Source organism: Brassica napus, unplaced genomic scaffold (assembly GCF_020379485.1).
Source record: "Brassica napus cultivar Da-Ae unplaced genomic scaffold, Da-Ae ScsIHWf_1817;HRSCAF=2453, whole genome shotgun sequence".
Classification (NCBI taxonomy): Eukaryota; Viridiplantae; Streptophyta; class Magnoliopsida; order Brassicales; family Brassicaceae; genus Brassica; species Brassica napus.
Genome location: NW_026015233.1, coordinates 632370 through 648904, shown reverse-complemented (window position 1 = coordinate 648904; position 16535 = coordinate 632370). Strand labels below are relative to the sequence as shown.

General features: G+C 45.9%; 36 non-coding genes and 4 pseudogenes across 36 annotated transcripts; all 40 read left to right on the top strand.

The window, feature by feature from the left end:
* The first annotated feature begins 266 nt into the window (after nt 1–266).
* On the top strand, nt 267–385 carry LOC125599107. Its single transcript, XR_007332940.1, has one exon. It is a non-coding gene; the product is annotated as a 5S ribosomal RNA (ribosomal RNA).
* Nucleotides 386–585: 200 nt separating this feature from the next.
* LOC125599083 lies at nt 586–704 on the top strand. The gene has a single exon (XR_007332916.1). It is a non-coding gene; the product is annotated as a 5S ribosomal RNA (ribosomal RNA).
* Nucleotides 705–1083: 379 nt separating this feature from the next.
* On the top strand, nt 1084–1202 carry LOC125599055. The gene has a single exon (XR_007332889.1). It is a non-coding gene; the product is annotated as a 5S ribosomal RNA (ribosomal RNA).
* A 199-nt stretch (nt 1203–1401) lies between these two features.
* On the top strand, nt 1402–1520 carry LOC125599106. The gene has a single exon (XR_007332939.1). It is a non-coding gene; the product is annotated as a 5S ribosomal RNA (ribosomal RNA).
* A 200-nt stretch (nt 1521–1720) lies between these two features.
* LOC125599180 lies at nt 1721–1840 on the top strand (annotated as a pseudogene).
* A 368-nt stretch (nt 1841–2208) lies between these two features.
* Nucleotides 2209–2327, top strand: LOC125599054. Its single transcript, XR_007332888.1, has one exon. It is a non-coding gene; the product is annotated as a 5S ribosomal RNA (ribosomal RNA).
* A 377-nt stretch (nt 2328–2704) lies between these two features.
* Nucleotides 2705–2823, top strand: LOC125599053. Its single transcript, XR_007332887.1, has one exon. It is a non-coding gene; the product is annotated as a 5S ribosomal RNA (ribosomal RNA).
* A 199-nt stretch (nt 2824–3022) lies between these two features.
* On the top strand, nt 3023–3141 carry LOC125599081. The gene has a single exon (XR_007332915.1). It is a non-coding gene; the product is annotated as a 5S ribosomal RNA (ribosomal RNA).
* A 380-nt stretch (nt 3142–3521) lies between these two features.
* On the top strand, nt 3522–3640 carry LOC125599091. The gene has a single exon (XR_007332924.1). It is a non-coding gene; the product is annotated as a 5S ribosomal RNA (ribosomal RNA).
* A 199-nt stretch (nt 3641–3839) lies between these two features.
* Nucleotides 3840–3958, top strand: LOC125599051. The gene has a single exon (XR_007332885.1). It is a non-coding gene; the product is annotated as a 5S ribosomal RNA (ribosomal RNA).
* Nucleotides 3959–4335: 377 nt separating this feature from the next.
* On the top strand, nt 4336–4454 carry LOC125599105. The gene has a single exon (XR_007332938.1). It is a non-coding gene; the product is annotated as a 5S ribosomal RNA (ribosomal RNA).
* Nucleotides 4455–4654: 200 nt separating this feature from the next.
* LOC125599179 lies at nt 4655–4774 on the top strand (annotated as a pseudogene).
* Nucleotides 4775–5142: 368 nt separating this feature from the next.
* LOC125599050 lies at nt 5143–5261 on the top strand. The gene has a single exon (XR_007332884.1). It is a non-coding gene; the product is annotated as a 5S ribosomal RNA (ribosomal RNA).
* Nucleotides 5262–5638: 377 nt separating this feature from the next.
* LOC125599104 lies at nt 5639–5757 on the top strand. The gene has a single exon (XR_007332937.1). It is a non-coding gene; the product is annotated as a 5S ribosomal RNA (ribosomal RNA).
* A 200-nt stretch (nt 5758–5957) lies between these two features.
* LOC125599080 lies at nt 5958–6076 on the top strand. Its single transcript, XR_007332914.1, has one exon. It is a non-coding gene; the product is annotated as a 5S ribosomal RNA (ribosomal RNA).
* A 379-nt stretch (nt 6077–6455) lies between these two features.
* LOC125599049 lies at nt 6456–6574 on the top strand. Its single transcript, XR_007332883.1, has one exon. It is a non-coding gene; the product is annotated as a 5S ribosomal RNA (ribosomal RNA).
* A 199-nt stretch (nt 6575–6773) lies between these two features.
* Nucleotides 6774–6892, top strand: LOC125599102. The gene has a single exon (XR_007332935.1). It is a non-coding gene; the product is annotated as a 5S ribosomal RNA (ribosomal RNA).
* A 200-nt stretch (nt 6893–7092) lies between these two features.
* On the top strand, nt 7093–7211 carry LOC125599176 (annotated as a pseudogene).
* Nucleotides 7212–7579: 368 nt separating this feature from the next.
* Nucleotides 7580–7698, top strand: LOC125599048. The gene has a single exon (XR_007332882.1). It is a non-coding gene; the product is annotated as a 5S ribosomal RNA (ribosomal RNA).
* Nucleotides 7699–8075: 377 nt separating this feature from the next.
* On the top strand, nt 8076–8194 carry LOC125599101. The gene has a single exon (XR_007332934.1). It is a non-coding gene; the product is annotated as a 5S ribosomal RNA (ribosomal RNA).
* Nucleotides 8195–8394: 200 nt separating this feature from the next.
* LOC125599079 lies at nt 8395–8513 on the top strand. Its single transcript, XR_007332913.1, has one exon. It is a non-coding gene; the product is annotated as a 5S ribosomal RNA (ribosomal RNA).
* Nucleotides 8514–8892: 379 nt separating this feature from the next.
* Nucleotides 8893–9011, top strand: LOC125599047. The gene has a single exon (XR_007332881.1). It is a non-coding gene; the product is annotated as a 5S ribosomal RNA (ribosomal RNA).
* Nucleotides 9012–9210: 199 nt separating this feature from the next.
* Nucleotides 9211–9329, top strand: LOC125599046. The gene has a single exon (XR_007332880.1). It is a non-coding gene; the product is annotated as a 5S ribosomal RNA (ribosomal RNA).
* A 378-nt stretch (nt 9330–9707) lies between these two features.
* LOC125599100 lies at nt 9708–9826 on the top strand. Its single transcript, XR_007332933.1, has one exon. It is a non-coding gene; the product is annotated as a 5S ribosomal RNA (ribosomal RNA).
* A 200-nt stretch (nt 9827–10026) lies between these two features.
* Nucleotides 10027–10145, top strand: LOC125599078. The gene has a single exon (XR_007332912.1). It is a non-coding gene; the product is annotated as a 5S ribosomal RNA (ribosomal RNA).
* Nucleotides 10146–10344: 199 nt separating this feature from the next.
* Nucleotides 10345–10463, top strand: LOC125599099. The gene has a single exon (XR_007332932.1). It is a non-coding gene; the product is annotated as a 5S ribosomal RNA (ribosomal RNA).
* Nucleotides 10464–10663: 200 nt separating this feature from the next.
* LOC125599177 lies at nt 10664–10783 on the top strand (annotated as a pseudogene).
* Nucleotides 10784–11151: 368 nt separating this feature from the next.
* Nucleotides 11152–11270, top strand: LOC125599045. The gene has a single exon (XR_007332879.1). It is a non-coding gene; the product is annotated as a 5S ribosomal RNA (ribosomal RNA).
* A 377-nt stretch (nt 11271–11647) lies between these two features.
* LOC125599098 lies at nt 11648–11766 on the top strand. Its single transcript, XR_007332931.1, has one exon. It is a non-coding gene; the product is annotated as a 5S ribosomal RNA (ribosomal RNA).
* Nucleotides 11767–11966: 200 nt separating this feature from the next.
* Nucleotides 11967–12085, top strand: LOC125599077. The gene has a single exon (XR_007332911.1). It is a non-coding gene; the product is annotated as a 5S ribosomal RNA (ribosomal RNA).
* A 379-nt stretch (nt 12086–12464) lies between these two features.
* On the top strand, nt 12465–12583 carry LOC125599044. The gene has a single exon (XR_007332878.1). It is a non-coding gene; the product is annotated as a 5S ribosomal RNA (ribosomal RNA).
* Nucleotides 12584–12782: 199 nt separating this feature from the next.
* Nucleotides 12783–12901, top strand: LOC125599043. The gene has a single exon (XR_007332877.1). It is a non-coding gene; the product is annotated as a 5S ribosomal RNA (ribosomal RNA).
* A 378-nt stretch (nt 12902–13279) lies between these two features.
* On the top strand, nt 13280–13398 carry LOC125599096. Its single transcript, XR_007332929.1, has one exon. It is a non-coding gene; the product is annotated as a 5S ribosomal RNA (ribosomal RNA).
* Nucleotides 13399–13598: 200 nt separating this feature from the next.
* Nucleotides 13599–13717, top strand: LOC125599090. Its single transcript, XR_007332923.1, has one exon. It is a non-coding gene; the product is annotated as a 5S ribosomal RNA (ribosomal RNA).
* A 379-nt stretch (nt 13718–14096) lies between these two features.
* LOC125599042 lies at nt 14097–14215 on the top strand. Its single transcript, XR_007332876.1, has one exon. It is a non-coding gene; the product is annotated as a 5S ribosomal RNA (ribosomal RNA).
* Nucleotides 14216–14590: 375 nt separating this feature from the next.
* On the top strand, nt 14591–14709 carry LOC125599095. Its single transcript, XR_007332928.1, has one exon. It is a non-coding gene; the product is annotated as a 5S ribosomal RNA (ribosomal RNA).
* Nucleotides 14710–14909: 200 nt separating this feature from the next.
* On the top strand, nt 14910–15028 carry LOC125599076. Its single transcript, XR_007332910.1, has one exon. It is a non-coding gene; the product is annotated as a 5S ribosomal RNA (ribosomal RNA).
* Nucleotides 15029–15407: 379 nt separating this feature from the next.
* LOC125599040 lies at nt 15408–15526 on the top strand. The gene has a single exon (XR_007332874.1). It is a non-coding gene; the product is annotated as a 5S ribosomal RNA (ribosomal RNA).
* Nucleotides 15527–15724: 198 nt separating this feature from the next.
* LOC125599039 lies at nt 15725–15843 on the top strand. The gene has a single exon (XR_007332873.1). It is a non-coding gene; the product is annotated as a 5S ribosomal RNA (ribosomal RNA).
* Nucleotides 15844–16221: 378 nt separating this feature from the next.
* On the top strand, nt 16222–16340 carry LOC125599094. The gene has a single exon (XR_007332927.1). It is a non-coding gene; the product is annotated as a 5S ribosomal RNA (ribosomal RNA).
* Nucleotides 16341–16535: the final 195 nt, after the last annotated feature.

The window sequence follows — 16535 nt, the reverse complement described above, 5'->3', positions numbered from 1 at the left end:
AAACCATAATGGGCAGTGAATAGGGGGCGTAATTTTTCGGGCTCAAATTTAGCCGTTTTGACCCTCAAACGGGCTGCGGAAAGTTATGGCACGTAAAAAAGATCGAAAGGGGATTCTCAATGTGTTTTTGATGCTTTCTTAACGCCGTTAACCTCGATGCACTTTTTCGCTCGAAACAAAACGGCAAGAAAATCATGTGGGCCCCACGGCCTTACACTTGGATTGGCCGGGAAAAGGATATATAGAAACGAGAGTGATGTACTGACGGGTGCGATCATACCAGCACTAATGCACCGGATCCCATCAGAACTCCGCAGCTAAGCGTGCTTGGGCGAGAGTAGTACTAGGATGGGTGACCTCCCGGGAAGTCCTCGTGTTGCAACCCTTTTTATTTTTTAATTTTTTTTTACCCTAAAAAAGATCGAAAGCGGATTCTCAAGGTGTTTTTGATGCTTTCTTAACGCCGTTAACCTCAATGCACTTTTTCGCTCGAAACAAAACGGCAAGAAAATCATGTGCGCCCCACGGTCTTACACTTGGATTGGCCGCGAAAAGGATATATAGAAACGAGAGTGATGTACTGACGGGTGCGATCATACCAGCACTAATGCACTGGATCCCATCAGAACTCCGCAGTTAAGCGTGCTTGGGCGAGAGTAGTACTAGGATGGGTGACCTCCCGGGAAGTCCTCGTGTTGCACCCCTTTTTATTTTTTAATTTTTTTTAGCCTAAAACGAGTCTAATTTTGAAAACCTCATAACTTTTGAACCATGAGGAACTACGTCTCGCCCATAGCACCATTTCGGAAAGCCCCAGAAACCATAATGGGCGATGAATAGGGGGCGCAATTTTCCGGGCTCAAATTCAGCCGTTTTGACCCTCAAACGGGCTGCGGAAAGTTATGGCACGTAAAAAAGATCGAAAGCGGATTCTCAAGGTGTTTTTGATGCTTTCTTAACGCCGTTAACCTCGATGCACTTTTTCGCTCGAAACAAAACGGCAAGAAAATCATGTGCACCCCACGGTCTTACACTTGGATTGGCAGCGAAAAGGATATATAGAAACGAGAGTGATGTACTGACGGGTGCGATCATACCAGCACTAATGCACCGGATCCCATCAGAACTCCGCAGCTAAGCGTGCTTGGGCGAGAGTAGTACTAGGATGGGTGACCTCCCGGGAAGTCCTCGTGTTGCACCCCTTTTTATTTTTTAATTTTTTTTTACCCTAAAAAGATCGAAAGCGGATTCTCAAGGTGTTTTTGATGCTTTCTTAACGCCGTTAACCTCAATGCACTTTTTCGCTCGAAACAAAACGGCAAGAAAATCATATGCGCCCCACGGTCTTACACTTGGATTGGCAGCGAAAAGGATATATAGAAACGAGAGTGATGTACTGACGGGTGCGATCATACCAGCACTAATGCACCGGATCCCATCAGAACTCCGCAGCTAAGCGTGCTTGGGCGAGAGTAGTACTAGGATGGGTGACCTCCCGGGAAGTCCTCGTGTTGCAACCCTTTTTATTTTTTAATTTTTTTTTACCCTAAAAAAGATCGAAAGCGGATTCTCAAGGTGTTTTTGATGCTTTCTTAACGCCGTTAACCTCAATGCACTTTTTCGCTCGAAACAAAACGGCAAGAAAATCATGTGCGCCCCACGGTCTTACACTTGGATTGGCCGCGAAAAGGATATATAGAAACGAGAGTGATGTACTGACGGGTGCGATCATACCAGCACTAATGCACTGGATCCCATCAGAACTCCGCAGTTAAGCGTGCTTGGGCGAGAGTAGTACTAGGATGGGTGACCTCCCGGGAAGTCCTCCCCTTTTTATTTTTTAATTTTTTTTTACCCTAAAACGAGTTTAAACTTGGAAACCTCATAACTTTTGAACCGTGAGGAACTACGTCGCCCATAGCACCAATTCGGAAAGCCCCAGAAACCATAATGGGCGATGAATAGGGGGCGCAATTTTCCGGGCTCAAATTCAGCCGTTTTGACCCTCAAACGGGCTGCGGAAAGTTATGGCACGTAAAAAAGATCGAAAGCGGATTCTCAAGGTGTTTTTGATGCTTTCTTAACGCCGTTAACCTCGATGCACTTTTTCGCTCGAAACAAAACGGCAAGAAAATCATGTGCGCCCCACGGTCTTACCCTTGGATTGGCAGCGAAAAGGATATATAGAAACGAGAGTGATGTACTGACGGGTGCGATCATACCAGCACTAATGCACCGGATCCCATCAGAACTCCGCAGCTAAGCGTGCTTGGGCGAGAGTAGTACTAGGATGGGTGACCTCCCGGGAAGTCCTCGTGTTGCACCCCTTTTAATTTTTTAATTTTTTTTAGCCTAAAACGAGTCTAAATTTGAAAACCTCATAACTTTTGAACCATGAGGAACTACATCGCCCATAGCACCATTTCGGAAAGCCCCAGAAACCATAATGGGCAGTGAATAGGGGGCGTAATTTTTCGGGCTCAAATTTAGCCGTTTTGACCCTCAAACGGGCTGCGGAAAGTTATGGCACGTAAAAAAGATCGAAAGCGGATTCTCAAGGTGTTTTTGATGCTTTCTTAACGCCGTTAACCTCGATGCACTTTTTCGCTCGAAACAAAACGGCAAGAAAATCATGTGCGCCCCACGGTCTTACACTTGGATTGGCAGCGAAAAGGATATATAGAAACGAGAGTGATGTACTGACGGGTGCGATCATACCAGCACTAATGCACCGGATCCCATCAGAACTCCGCAGCTAAGCGTGCTTGGGCGAGAGTAGTACTAGGATGGGTGACCTCCCGGGAAGTCCTCGTGTTGCACCCCTTTTTATTTTTTAATTTTTTTTTACCCTAAAAAGATCGAAAGTGGATTCTCAAGGTGTTTTTGATGCTTTCTTAACGCCGTTAACCTCAATGCACTTTTTCGCTCGAAACAAAACGGCAAGAAAATCATATGCGCCCCACGGTCTTACACTTGGATTGGCCGCGAAAAGGATATATAGAAACGAGAGTGATGTACTGACGGGTGCGATCATACCAGCACTAATGCACTGGATCCCATCAGAACTCCGCAGTTAAGCGTGCTTGGGCGAGAGTAGTACTAGGATGGGTGACCTCCCGGGAAGTCCTCGTGTTGCACCCCTTTTTATTTTTTAATTTTTTTCTAGCCTAAAACGAGTCTAAATTTGGAAACCTCATAACTTTTGAACCATGAGGAACTACGTCTCGCCCATAGCACCATTTCGGAAAGCCCCAGAAACCATAATGGGCGATGAAGAGGGGGCGCAATTTTCCGGGCTCAAATTCAGCCGTTTTGACCCTCAAACGGGCTGCGGAAAGTTATGGCACGTAAAAAAGATCGAAAGCGGATTCTCAAGGTGTTTTTGATGCTTTCTTAACGCCGTTAACCTCGATGCCCTTTTTCGCTCGAAACGAAACGGCAAGAAAATCATGTGCGCCCCACGGTCTTACACTTGGATTGGCAGCGAAAAGGATATATAGAAACGAGAGTGATGTACTGACGGGTGCGATCATACCAGCACTAATGTACCGGATCCCATCAGAACTCCGCAGCTAAGCGTGCTTGGGCGAGAGTAGTACTAGGATGGGTGACCTCCCGGGAAGTCCTCGTGTTGCACCCCTTTTTATTTTTTAATTTTTTTTTACCCTAAAAAGATCGAAAGCGGATTCTCAAGGTGTTTTTGATGCTTTCTTAACGCCGTTAACCTCAATGCACTTTTTCGCTCGAAACAAAACGGCAAGAAAATCATATGCGCCCCACGGTCTTACACTTGGATTGGCAGCGAAAAGGATATATAGAAACGAGAGTGATGTACTGACGGGTGCGATCATACCAGCACTAATGCACCGGATCCCATCAGAACTCCGCAGCTAAGCGTGCTTGGGCGAGAGTAGTACTAGGATGGGTGACCTCCCGGGAAGTCCTCGTGTTGCACCCCTTTTAATTTTTTAATTTTTTTTAGCCTAAAACGAGTCTAAATTTGAAAACCTCATAACTTTTGAACCATGAGGAACTACATCGCCCATAGCACCATTTCGGAAAGCCCCAGAAACCATAATGGGCAGTGAATAGGGGGCGTAATTTTTCGGGCTCAAATTTAGCCGTTTTGACCCTCAAACGGGCTGCGGAAAGTTATGGCACGTAAAAAAGATCGAAAGGAGATTCTCAATGTGTTTTTGATGCTTTCTTAACGCCGTTAACCTCGATGCACTTTTTCGCTCGAAACAAAACGGCAAGAAAATCATGTGGGCCCCACGGCCTTACACTTGGATTGGCCGGGAAAAGGATATATAGAAACGAGAGTGATGTACTGACGGGTGCGATCATACCAGCACTAATGCACCGGATCCCATCAGAACTCCGCAGCTAAGCGTGCTTGGGCGAGAGTAGTACTAGGATGGGTGACCTCCCGGGAAGTCCTCGTGTTGCAACCCTTTTTATTTTTTAATTTTTTTTTACCCTAAAAAAGATCGAAAGCGGATTCTCAAGGTGTTTTTGATGCTTTCTTAACGCCGTTAACCTCAATGCACTTTTTCGCTCGAAACAAAACGGCAAGAAAATCATGTGCGCCCCACGGTCTTACACTTGGATTGGCCGCGAAAAGGATATATAGAAACGAGAGTGATGTACTGACGGGTGCGATCATACCAGCACTAATGCACTGGATCCCATCAGAACTCCGCAGTTAAGCGTGCTTGGGCGAGAGTAGTACTAGGATGGGTGACCTCCCGGGAAGTCCTCCCCTTTTTATTTTTTAATTTTTTTTTACCCTAAAACGAGTTTAAACTTGGAAACCTCATAACTTTTGAACCGTGAGGAACTACGTCGCCCATAGCACCAATTCGGAAAGCCCCAGAAACCATAATGGGCGATGAATAGGGGGCGCAATTTTCCGGGCTCAAATTCAGCCGTTTTGACCCTCAAACGGGCTGCGGAAAGTTATGGCACGTAAAAAAGATCGAAAGCGGATTCTCAAGGTGTTTTTGATGCTTTCTTAACGCCGTTAACCTCGATGCACTTTTTCGCTCGAAACAAAACGGCAAGAAAATCATGTGCGCCCCACGGTCTTACCCTTGGATTGGCAGCGAAAAGGATATATAGAAACGAGAGTGATGTACTGACGGGTGCGATCATACCAGCACTAATGCACCGGATCCCATCAGAACTCCGCAGCTAAGCGTGCTTGGGCGAGAGTAGTACTAGGATGGGTGACCTCCCGGGAAGTCCTCGTGTTGCACCCCTTTTAATTTTTTAATTTTTTTTAGCCTAAAACGAGTCTAAATTTGAAAACCTCATAACTTTTGAACCATGAGGAACTACATCGCCCATAGCACCATTTCGGAAAGCCCCAGAAACCATAATGGGCAGTGAATAGGGGGCGTAATTTTTCGGGCTCAAATTTAGCCGTTTTGACCCTCAAACGGGCTGCGGAAAGTTATGGCACGTAAAAAAGATCGAAAGGGGATTCTCAATGTGTTTTTGATGCTTTCTTAACGCCGTTAACCTCGATGCACTTTTTCGCTCGAAACAAAACGGCAAGAAAATCATGTGGGCCCCACGGCCTTACACTTGGATTGGCCGGGAAAAGGATATATAGAAACGAGAGTGATGTACTGACGGGTGCGATCATACCAGCACTAATGCACCGGATCCCATCAGAACTCCGCAGCTAAGCGTGCTTGGGCGAGAGTAGTACTAGGATGGGTGACCTCCCGGGAAGTCCTCGTGTTGCAACCCTTTTTATTTTTTAATTTTTTTTTACCCTAAAAAAGATCGAAAGCGGATTCTCAAGGTGTTTTTGATGCTTTCTTAACGCCGTTAACCTCAATGCACTTTTTCGCTCGAAACAAAACGGCAAGAAAATCATGTGCGCCCCACGGTCTTACACTTGGATTGGCCGCGAAAAGGATATATAGAAACGAGAGTGATGTACTGACGGGTGCGATCATACCAGCACTAATGCACTGGATCCCATCAGAACTCCGCAGTTAAGCGTGCTTGGGCGAGAGTAGTACTAGGATGGGTGACCTCCCGGGAAGTCCTCGTGTTGCACCCCTTTTTATTTTTTAATTTTTTTTAGCCTAAAACGAGTCTAATTTTGAAAACCTCATAACTTTTGAACCATGAGGAACTACGTCTCGCCCATAGCACCATTTCGGAAAGCCCCAGAAACCATAATGGGCGATGAATAGGGGGCGCAATTTTCCGGGCTCAAATTCAGCCGTTTTGACCCTCAAACGGGCTGCGGAAAGTTATGGCACGTAAAAAAGATCGAAAGCGGATTCTCAAGGTGTTTTTGATGCTTTCTTAACGCCGTTAACCTCGATGCACTTTTTCGCTCGAAACAAAACGGCAAGAAAATCATGTGCACCCCACGGTCTTACACTTGGATTGGCAGCGAAAAGGATATATAGAAACGAGAGTGATGTACTGACGGGTGCGATCATACCAGCACTAATGCACCGGATCCCATCAGAACTCCGCAGCTAAGCGTGCTTGGGCGAGAGTAGTACTAGGATGGGTGACCTCCCGGGAAGTCCTCGTGTTGCACCCCTTTTTATTTTTTAATTTTTTTTTACCCTAAAAAGATCGAAAGCGGATTCTCAAGGTGTTTTTGATGCTTTCTTAACGCCGTTAACCTCAATGCACTTTTTCGCTCGAAACAAAACGGCAAGAAAATCATATGCGCCCCACGGTCTTACACTTGGATTGGCAGCGAAAAGGATATATAGAAACGAGAGTGATGTACTGACGGGTGCGATCATACCAGCACTAATGCACCGGATCCCATCAGAACTCCGCAGCTAAGCGTGCTTGGGCGAGAGTAGTACTAGGATGGGTGACCTCCCGGGAAGTCCTCGTGTTGCAACCCTTTTTATTTTTTAATTTTTTTTTACCCTAAAAAAGATCGAAAGCGGATTCTCAAGGTGTTTTTGATGCTTTCTTAACGCCGTTAACCTCAATGCACTTTTTCGCTCGAAACAAAACGGCAAGAAAATCATGTGCGCCCCACGGTCTTACACTTGGATTGGCCGCGAAAAGGATATATAGAAACGAGAGTGATGTACTGACGGGTGCGATCATACCAGCACTAATGCACTGGATCCCATCAGAACTCCGCAGTTAAGCGTGCTTGGGCGAGAGTAGTACTAGGATGGGTGACCTCCCGGGAAGTCCTCCCCTTTTATTTTTTAATTTTTTTTTACCCTAAAACGAGTTTAAACTTGGAAACCTCATAACTTTTGAACCGTGAGGAACTACGTCGCCCATAGCACCAATTCGGAAAGCCCCAGAAACCATAATGGGCGATGAATAGGGGGCGCAATTTTCCGGGCTCAAATTCAGCCGTTTTGACCCTCAAACGGGCTGCGGAAAGTTATGGCACGTAAAAAAGATCGAAAGCGGATTCTCAAGGTGTTTTTGATGCTTTCTTAACGCCGTTAACCTCGATGCACTTTTTCGCTCGAAACAAAACGGCAAGAAAATCATGTGCGCCCCACGGTCTTACCCTTGGATTGGCAGCGAAAAGGATATATAGAAACGAGAGTGATGTACTGACGGGTGCGATCATACCAGCACTAATGCACCGGATCCCATCAGAACTCCGCAGCTAAGCGTGCTTGGGCGAGAGTAGTACTAGGATGGGTGACCTCCCGGGAAGTCCTCGTGTTGCACCCCTTTTAATTTTTTAATTTTTTTTAGCCTAAAACGAGTCTAAATTTGAAAACCTCATAACTTTTGAACCATGAGGAACTACATCGCCCATAGCACCATTTCGGAAAGCCCCAGAAACCATAATGGGCAGTGAATAGGGGGCGTAATTTTTCGGGCTCAAATTTAGCTGTTTTGACCCTCAAACGGGCTGCGGAAAGTTATGGCACGTAAAAAAGATCGAAAGGGGATTCTCAATGTGTTTTTGATGCTTTCTTAACGCCGTTAACCTCGATGCACTTTTTCGCTCGAAACAAAACGGCAAGAAAATCATGTGGGCCCCACGGCCTTACACTTGGATTGGCCGGGAAAAGGATATATAGAAACGAGAGTGATGTACTGACGGGTGCGATCATACCAGCACTAATGCACCGGATCCCATCAGAACTCCGCAGCTAAGCGTGCTTGGGCGAGAGTAGTACTAGGATGGGTGACCTCCCGGGAAGTCCTCGTGTTGCAACCCTTTTTATTTTTTAATTTTTTTTTACCCTAAAAAAGATCGAAAGCGGATTCTCAAGGTGTTTTTGATGCTTTCTTAACGCCGTTAACCTCAATGCACTTTTTCGCTCGAAACAAAACGGCAAGAAAATCATGTGCGCCCCACGGTCTTACACTTGGATTGGCCGCGAAAAGGATATATAGAAACGAGAGTGATGTACTGACGGGTGCGATCATACCAGCACTAATGCACTGGATCCCATCAGAACTCCGCAGTTAAGCGTGCTTGGGCGAGAGTAGTACTAGGATGGGTGACCTCCCGGGAAGTCCTCGTGTTGCACCCCTTTTTATTTTTTAATTTTTTTTAGCCTAAAACGAGTCTAATTTTGAAAACCTCATAACTTTTGAACCATGAGGAACTACGTCTCGCCCATAGCACCATTTCGGAAAGCCCCAGAAACCATAATGGGCGATGAATAGGGGGCGCAATTTTCCGGGCTCAAATTCAGCCGTTTTGACCCTCAAACGGGCTGCGGAAAGTTATGGCACGTAAAAAAGATCGAAAGCGGATTCTCAAGGTGTTTTTGATGCTTTCTTAACGCCGTTAACCTCGATGCACTTTTTCGCTCGAAACAAAACGGCAAGAAAATCATGTGCACCCCACGGTCTTACACTTGGATTGGCAGCGAAAAGGATATATAGAAACGAGAGTGATGTACTGACGGGTGCGATCATACCAGCACTAATGCACCGGATCCCATCAGAACTCCGCAGCTAAGCGTGCTTGGGCGAGAGTAGTACTAGGATGGGTGACCTCCCGGGAAGTCCTCGTGTTGCACCCCTTTTTATTTTTTAATTTTTTTTTACCCTAAAAAGATCGAAAGCGGATTCTCAAGGTGTTTTTGATGCTTTCTTAACGCCGTTAACCTCAATGCACTTTTTCGCTCGAAACAAAACGGCAAGAAAATCATATGCGCCCCACGGTCTTACACTTGGATTGGCAGCGAAAAGGATATATAGAAACGAGAGTGATGTACTGACGGGTGCGATCATACCAGCACTAATGCACCGGATCCCATCAGAACTCCGCAGCTAAGCGTGCTTGGGCGAGAGTAGTACTAGGATGGGTGACCTCCCGGGAAGTCCTCGTGTTGCACCCCTTTTAATTTTTTAATTTTTTTTTAGCCTAAAACGAGTCTAAATTTGAAAATCTCATAACTTTTGAACCATGAGGAACTACATCGCCCATAGCACCATTTCGGAAAGCCCCAGAAACCATAATGGGCAGTGAATAGGGGGCGTAATTTTTCGGGCTCAAATTCAGCCGTTTTGACCCTCAAACGGGCTGCGGAAAGTTGTGGCACGTAAAAAAGATCGAAAGGGGATTCTCAATGTGTTTTTGATGCTTTCTTAACGCCGTTAACCTCGATGCACTTTTTCGCTCGAAACAAAACGGCAAGAAAATCATGTGGGCCCCACGGCCTTACACTTGGATTGGCCGGGAAAAGGATATATAGAAACGAGAGTGATGTACTGACGGGTGCGATCATACCAGCACTAATGCACCGGATCCCATCAGAACTCCGCAGCTAAGCGTGCTTGGGCGAGAGTAGTACTAGGATGGGTGACCTCCCGGGAAGTCCTCGTGTTGCAACCCTTTTTATTTTTTAATTTTTTTTACCCTAAAAAAAGATCGAAAGCGGATTCTCAAGGTGTTTTTGATGCTTCCTTAACGCCGTTAACCTCAATGCACTTTTTCGCTCGAAACAAAACGGCAAGAAAATCATGTGCGCCCCACGGTCTTACACTTGGATTGGCCGCGAAAAGGATATATAGAAACGAGAGTGATGTACTGACGGGTGCGATCATACCAGCACTAATGCACTGGATCCCATCAGAACTCCGCAGTTAAGCGTGCTTGGGCGAGAGTAGTACTAGGATGGGTGACCTCCCGGGAAGTCCTCGTGTTGCACCCCTTTTTATTTTTTAATTTTTTTTTACCCTAAAAAGATCGAAAGCGGATTCTCAAGGTGTTTTTGATGCTTTCTTAACGCCGTTAACCTCAATGCACTTTTTCGCTCGAAACAAAACGGCAAGAAAATCATATGCGCCCCACGGTCTTACACTTGGATTGGCAGCGAAAAGGATATATAGAAACGAGAGTGATGTACTGACGGGTGCGATCATACCAGCACTAATGCACCGGATCCCATCAGAACTCCGCAGCTAAGCGTGCTTGGGCGAGAGTAGTACTAGGATGGGTGACCTCCCGGGAAGTCCTCGTGTTGCAACCCTTTTTATTTTTTAATTTTTTTTTACCCTAAAAAAGATCGAAAGCGGATTCTCAAGGTGTTTTTGATGCTTTCTTAACGCCGTTAACCTCAATGCACTTTTTCGCTCGAAACAAAACGGCAAGAAAATCATGTGCGCCCCACGGTCTTACACTTGGATTGGCCGCGAAAAGGATATATAGAAACGAGAGTGATGTACTGACGGGTGCGATCATACCAGCACTAATGCACTGGATCCCATCAGAACTCCGCAGTTAAGCGTGCTTGGGCGAGAGTAGTACTAGGATGGGTGACCTCCCGGGAAGTCCTCCCCTTTTTATTTTTTAATTTTTTTTTACCCTAAAACGAGTTTAAACTTGGAAACCTCATAACTTTTGAACCGTGAGGAACTACGTCGCCCATAGCACCAATTCGGAAAGCCCCAGAAACCATAATGGGCGATGAATAGGGGGCGCAATTTTCCGGGCTCAAATTCAGCCGTTTTGACCCTCAAACGGGCTGCGGAAAGTTATGGCACGTAAAAAAGATCGAAAGCGGATTCTCAAGGTGTTTTTGATGCTTTCTTAACGCCGTTAACCTCGATGCACTTTTTCGCTCGAAACAAAACGGCAAGAAAATCATGTGCGCCCCACGGTCTTACCCTTGGATTGGCAGCGAAAAGGATATATAGAAACGAGAGTGATGTACTGACGGGTGCGATCATACCAGCACTAATGCACCGGATCCCATCAGAACTCCGCAGCTAAGCGTGCTTGGGCGAGAGTAGTACTAGGATGGGTGACCTCCCGGGAAGTCCTCGTGTTGCACCCCTTTTAATTTTTTAATTTTTTTTAGCCTAAAACGAGTCTAAATTTGAAAACCTCATAACTTTTGAACCATGAGGAACTACATCGCCCATAGCACCATTTCGGAAAGCCCCAGAAACCATAATGGGCAGTGAATAGGGGGCGTAATTTTTCGGGCTCAAATTTAGCTGTTTTGACCCTCAAACGGGCTGCGGAAAGTTATGGCACGTAAAAAAGATCGAAAGGGGATTCTCAATGTGTTTTTGATGCTTTCTTAACGCCGTTAACCTCGATGCACTTTTTCGCTCGAAACAAAACGGCAAGAAAATCATGTGGGCCCCACGGCCTTACACTTGGATTGGCCGGGAAAAGGATATATAGAAACGAGAGTGATGTACTGACGGGTGCGATCATACCAGCACTAATGCACCGGATCCCATCAGAACTCCGCAGCTAAGCGTGCTTGGGCGAGAGTAGTACTAGGATGGGTGACCTCCCGGGAAGTCCTCGTGTTGCAACCCTTTTTATTTTTTAATTTTTTTTTACCCTAAAAAAGATCGAAAGCGGATTCTCAAGGTGTTTTTGATGCTTTCTTAACGCCGTTAACCTCAATGCACTTTTTCGCTCGAAACAAAACGGCAAGAAAATCATGTGCGCCCCACGGTCTTACACTTGGATTGGCCGCGAAAAGGATATATAGAAACGAGAGTGATGTACTGACGGGTGCGATCATACCAGCACTAATGCACTGGATCCCATCAGAACTCCGCAGTTAAGCGTGCTTGGGCGAGAGTAGTACTAGGATGGGTGACCTCCCGGGAAGTCCTCGTGTTGCACCCCTTTTTATTTTTTAATTTTTTTTAGCCTAAAACGAGTCTAATTTTGAAAACCTCATAACTTTTGAACCATGAGGAACTACGTCTCGCCCATAGCACCATTTCGGAAAGCCCCAGAAACCATAATGGGCGATGAATAGGGGGCGCAATTTTCCGGGCTCAAATTCAGCCGTTTTGACCCTCAAACGGGCTGCGGAAAGTTATGGCACGTAAAAAAGATCGAAAGCGGATTCTCAAGGTGTTTTTGATGCTTTCTTAACGCCGTTAACCTCGATGCACTTTTTCGCTCGAAACAAAACGGCAAGAAAATCATGTGCACCCCACGGTCTTACACTTGGATTGGCAGCGAAAAGGATATATAGAAACGAGAGTGATGTACTGACGGGTGCGATCATACCAGCACTAATGCACCGGATCCCATCAGAACTCCGCAGCTAAGCGTGCTTGGGCGAGAGTAGTACTAGGATGGGTGACCTCCCGGGAAGTCCTCGTGTTGCACCCCTTTTTATTTTTTAATTTTTTTTTACCCTAAAAAGATCGAAAGCGGATTCTCAAGGTGTTTTTGATGCTTTCTTAACGCCGTTAACCTCAATGCACTTTTTCGCTCGAAACAAAACGGCAAGAAAATCATATGCGCCCCACGGTCTTACACTTGGATTGGCAGCGAAAAGGATATATAGAAACGAGAGTGATGTACTGACGGGTGCGATCATACCAGCACTAATGCACCGGATCCCATCAGAACTCCGCAGCTAAGCGTGCTTGGGCGAGAGTAGTACTAGGATGGGTGACCTCCCGGGAAGTCCTCGTGTTGCACCCCTTTTAATTTTTTAATTTTTTTTTAGCCTAAAACGAGTCTAAATTTGAAAATCTCATAACTTTTGAACCATGAGGAACTACATCGCCCATAGCACCATTTCGGAAAGCCCCAGAAACCATAATGGGCAGTGAATAGGGGGCGTAATTTTTCGGGCTCAAATTCAGCCGTTTTGACCCTCAAACGGGCTGCGGAAAGTTATGGCACGTAAAAAAGATCGAAAGGGGATTCTCAATGTGTTTTTGATGCTTTCTTAACGCCGTTAACCTCGATGCACTTTTTCGCTCGAAACAAAACGGCAAGAAAATCATGTGGGCCCCACGGCCTTACACTTGGATTGGCCGGGAAAAGGATATATAGAAACGAGAGTGATGTACTGACGGGTGCGATCATACCAGCACTAATGCACCGGATCCCATCAGAACTCCGCAGCTAAGCGTGCTTGGGCGAGAGTAGTACTAGGATGGGTGACCTCCCGGGAAGTCCTCGTGTTGCAACCCTTTTTATTTTTTAATTTTTTTTTACCCTAAAAAAGATCGAAAGCGGATTCTCAAGGTGTTTTTGATGCTTCCTTAACGCCGTTAACCTCAATGCACTTTTTCGCTCGAAACAAAACGGCAAGAAAATCATGTGCGCCCCACGGTCTTACACTTGGATTGGCCGCGAAAAGGATATATAGAAACGAGAGTGATGTACTGACGGGTGCGATCATACCAGCACTAATGCACTGGATCCCATCAGAACTCCGCAGTTAAGCGTGCTTGGGCGAGAGTAGTACTAGGATGGGTGACCCCCCGGGAAGTCCTCGTGTTGCACCCCTTTTTATTTTTTAATTTTTTTTAGCCTAAAACGAGTCTAATTTTGAAAACCTCATAACTTTTGAACCATGAGGAACTACGTCTCGCCCATAGCACCATTTCGGAAAGCCCCAGAAACCATAATGGGCGATGAATAGGGGGCGCAATTTTCCGGGCTCAAATTCAGCCGTTTTGACCCTCAAACGGGCTGCGGAAAGTTATGGCACGTAAAAAAGATCGAAAGCGGATTCTCAAGGTGTTTTTGATGCTTTCTTAACGCCGTTAACCTCGATGCACTTTTTCGCTCGAAACAAAACGGCAAGAAAATCATGTGCGCCCCACGGTCTTACACTTGGATTGGCAGCGAAAAGGATATATAGAAACGAGAGTGATGTACTGACGGGTGCGATCATACCAGCACTAATGCACCGGATCCCATCAGAACTCCGCAGCTAAGCGTGCTTGGGCGAGAGTAGTACTAGGATGGGTGACCTCCCGGGAAGTCCTCGTGTTGCACCCCTTTTTATTTTTTAATTTTTTTTAGCCTAAAACGAGTCTAAATTTGAAAACCTCATAACTTTTGAACCATGAGGAACTACATCGCCCATAGCACCATTTCGGAAAGCCCCAGAAACCATAATGGGCAGTGAATAGGGGGCAATTTTTCGGGCTCAAATTTAGCCGTTTTGACCCTCAAACGGGCTGCGGAAAGTTATGGCACGTAAAAAAGATCGAAAGGGGATTCTCAATGTGTTTTTGATGCTTTCTTAACGCCGTTAACCTCGATGCACTTTTTCGCTCGAAACAAAACGGCAAGAAAATCATGTGGGCCCCACGGCCTTACACTTGGATTGGCCGGGAAAAGGATATATAGAAACGAGAGTGATGTACTGACGGGTGCGATCATACCAGCACTAATGCACCGGATCCCATCAGAACTCCGCAGCTAAGCGTGCTTGGGCGAGAGTAGTACTAGGATGGGTGACCTCCCGGGAAGTCCTCGTGTTGCAACCCTTTTTATTTTTTAATTTTTTTTTACCCTAAAAAAGATCGAAAGCGGATTCTCAAGGTGTTTTTGATGCTTTCTTAACGCCGTTAACCTCAATGCACTTTTTCGCTCGAAACAAAACGGCAAGAAAATCATGTGCGCCCCACGGTCTTACACTTGGATTGGCCGCGAAAAGGATATATAGAAACGAGAGTGATGTACTGACGGGTGCGATCATACCAGCACTAATGCACTGGATCCCATCAGAACTCCGCAGTTAAGCGTGCTTGGGCGAGAGTAGTACTAGGATGGGTGACCTCCCGGGAAGTCCTCGTGTTGCACCCCTTTTTATTTTTTAATTTTTTTTAGCCTAAAACGAGTCTAATTTTGAAAACCTCATAACTTTTGAACCATGAGGAACTACGTCTCGCCCATAGCACCATTTCGGAAAGCCCCAGAAACCATAATGGGCGATGAATAGGGGGCGCAATTTTCCGGGCTCAAATTCAGCCGTTTTGACCCTCAAACGGGCTGCGGAAAGTTATGGCACGTAAAAAAGATCGAAAGCGGATTCTCAAGGTGTTTTTGATGCTTTCTTAACGCCGTTAACCTCGATGCACTTTTTCGCTCGAAACAAAACGGCAAGAAAATCATGTGCGCCCCACGGTCTTACACTTGGATTGGCAGCGAAAAGGATATATAGAAACGAGAGTGATGTACTGACGGGTGCGATCATACCAGCACTAATGCACCGGATCCCATCAGAACTCCGCAGCTAAGCGTGCTTGGGCGAGAGTAGTACTAGGATGGGTGACCTCCCGGGAAGTCCTCGTGTTGCACCCCTTTTTATTTTTTAATTTTTTTTACCCTAAAAAGATCGAAAGCGGATTCTCAAGGTGTTTTTGATGCTCTCTTAACGCCGTTAACCTCAATGCACTTTTTCGCTCGAAACAAAACGGCAAGAAAATCATATGCGCCCCACGGTCTTACACTTGGATTGGCAGCGAAAAGGATATATAGAAACGAGAGTGATGTACTGACGGGTGCGATCATACCAGCACTAATGCACCGGATCCCATCAGAACTCCGCAGCTAAGCGTGCTTGGGCGAGAGTAGTACTAGGATGGGTGACCTCCCGGGAAGTCCTCGTGTTGCACCCCTTTTAATTTTTTAATTTTTTTTTAGCCTAAAACGAGTCTAAATTTGAAAATCTCATAACTTTTGAACCATGAGGAACTACATCGCCCATAGCACCATTTCGGAAAGCCCCAGAAACCATAATGGGCAGTGAATAGGGGGCGTAATTTTTCGGGCTCAAATTCAGCCGTTTTGACCCTCAAACGGGCTGCGGAAAGTTATGGCACGTAAAAAAGATCGAAAGGGGATTCTCAATGTGTTTTTGATGCTTTCTTAACGCCGTTAACCTCGATGCACTTTTTCGCTCGAAACAAAACGGCAAGAAAATCATGTGGGCCCCACGGCCTTACACTTGGATTGGCCGGGAAAAGGATATATAGAAACGAGAGTGATGTACTGACGGGTGCGATCATACCAGCACTAATGCACCGGATCCCATCAGAACTCCGCAGCTAAGCGTGCTTGGGCGAGAGTAGTACTAGGATGGGTGACCTCCCGGGAAGTCCTCGTGTTGCAACCCTTTTTATTTTTTAATTTTTTTTTACCCTAAAAAAAGATCGAAAGCGGATTCTCAAGGTGTTTTTGATGCTTTCTTAACGCCGTTAACCTCAATGCACTTTTTCGCTCGAAACAAAACGGCAAGAAAATCATGTGCGCCCCACGGTCTTACACTTGGATTGGCCGCGAAAAGGATATATAGAAACGAGAGTGATGT